Here is a 2,153-nt window from a genome sequence, read left to right on the forward strand (position 1 = left end):
GAAACTGATTTTTTTTTTTTTTTTTTTTTTTTTTTTAAAGTCCGCAAACGTGGAACTGTAACGAAAAAACCCGTAAGTGTCCGCAAAAAAGTGCAAGTGCAGAAACACACACACGAAAAACGTGCACTTAGGGGTGTGTTTGTCCTACCCCCGAAAGGGTTGGACCGTTCACCCGATCCCCCGGGGCACGAAGCTCCTGACAGGGACAAGGTTCCCATTTGGTCCTCCTGGCCAAAAGGCCTGGTGGACCACCGTTCCTTATGCCCAGCCGAAGCCGGACATCCAGTACTAGGCAAGGGGGTTCTCCCGAAGAGAAAACCCCCTAGGGATCAGGGGAGGAAGGAACCGTATGGCCACACATCCTCCCCCTAGACTTCAGGTAAGGCCCGAGGACCCACACCCTCCATCCGTGAAAAAACACACACATAAGAAAGCAAAAAGTGACAAAACGTGGGAGTGGTTTAAATAAATAGAATAAAATAAAAAAGTGGTACCGTGCCTAATAGTGCACAGACCAGGCCCTGAGGCCTGTAGCAAAAATTGCCCTGGACTTAGCCAAAAGACCTGGTCCTTAGGGCGCTGTGCAAAAAAGAGTGTAAAAACAGTGGCCATGTGTCATCTTCACACCGTGGGGTCCCACACCCAAGTGTTACTAGTGACACCCCTGAGCGCGTCTCCTCAGGGGGCACTGAGTTTGCGGACTTTTTGCCTCCTCAGCCCCAGGCCAGACCAAGGTAGCATGCTCAAACCAGGAGGAACTGGGTCTTTCCGGTCTCCCCAGAGGAATTACTCCCAAGGCCCCAGAACGAATCATGGCGCTCCCTGGTTTCTGTCCCTCCGGTACTAGCCTTCCGGACCCCCATCATACCAGTGAGGGTACTGTACAACAACCATCCCCGTAAACTAGAATGGTCGGTAGCACCCCCACTGGACACTGATAAGAACAGATACTACACTTGATCTTAGCCAAAAGGCCGAGAAGCGATGAAACTGATGGTCAGGATCACAGTACTGATGGGTTTAAAATGCAGCAATACAACACAAAGAACCAGCAAAGACCTGATGTAGGAATCCTCATTAGATTATGGATAGCCCAGATGAAAAATTGGTAAGACCAGAACAAAGACATGTATGATATGATGTGAAAGAGTTTGGAGCCAGTACTGACAAGCTAAATACCTAACACTTAAAGAAAGTACAGAAAGAAAGACAAAACCCTTTGTCAGTGAACATAGACTGTGATTGATCATTCAGAACAGTAATGGAGGAAAGGTACATTATTATTATTATACAGGATTTATATAGCGCCAACAGTTTGCTCAGCGCTTTCCAAAATAAAGGGAGACAATACAGCAACAATACAGTTCAATACAAGAGGGTTAGGAGGGCCCTGTTCCTCGGAGCTTACAAACTAGGAGGGAGGGGCTAGTGGTACAAAAGGTAGTAACTGTGGGGGTTGGACTGGTAGAAAGAATAGAAGATTCCATTATTAGCTGAGGGCAGGATAGGCTTCATACATCAAAATTAGATAATGAGGATGTCACATGCATATGCTGTATAATATATGCCTTTTAGCAGTGGTGTCTGTGGGGTGGCTAAGGAACAATGTTGAGGAGATTGTGAATGGAAAGTGACCATGGAATGATGTCTGTCAGTTGAAGTTGTGAAATGATCTGGGAAAGATATAAACTGGGAGGAGCTGGAGGCTGATAGGTGGCCAGAAGTGTGCCAGTTTGTGGTGGAGGTGGGATTTGCCAGCAAGGGATGTCTGTCAGCTAGACGATTAAAGTGATATTGAAGACTCATGATTTCTTTTTAAAAATGACAAACATGTCATATTTACCTGCTCTGTACAATGGTTTTGCACAGAGGAGCCCCAGTCCTCCTCTTCTCGGGTCTCCGATTGGTGCTTCTGGCCCTCACTCCTGCTCTAGGAGCACTTGTGCATGCTTGCTTCTGAGCCTGGCTCTCTGTGTCTATAAGGCACACAGGGTGTGGCTCAGCACCTTTTCTTGCTCACTCTTCACTGGGTGTGATTGACAGTAGTGGAAGCCAATCACTCCCATTGCTGTGTCTCAATCAATGAGAAGAGAGAGACCCAAGAGAGCAGAGGCTGCTGTGCACAGCAATGGGTCTGGATTGGTCTTAGGTAA

General features: G+C 47.1%; 1 pseudogene; it reads right to left on the minus strand.

Moving 5' to 3' along the window:
• Positions 1 to 871: 871 nt before the first annotated feature.
• Positions 872 to 986, minus strand: LOC149467149 (U2 spliceosomal RNA; annotated as a pseudogene).
• Positions 987 to 2,153: the final 1,167 nt, after the last annotated feature.

Source organism: Staurois parvus, unplaced genomic scaffold (assembly GCF_062004578.1).
Source record: "Staurois parvus isolate SC_StPar_1 unplaced genomic scaffold, SC_StPar_1.0 ptg000122l, whole genome shotgun sequence".
Classification (NCBI taxonomy): domain Eukaryota; kingdom Metazoa; phylum Chordata; class Amphibia; order Anura; family Ranidae; genus Staurois; species Staurois parvus.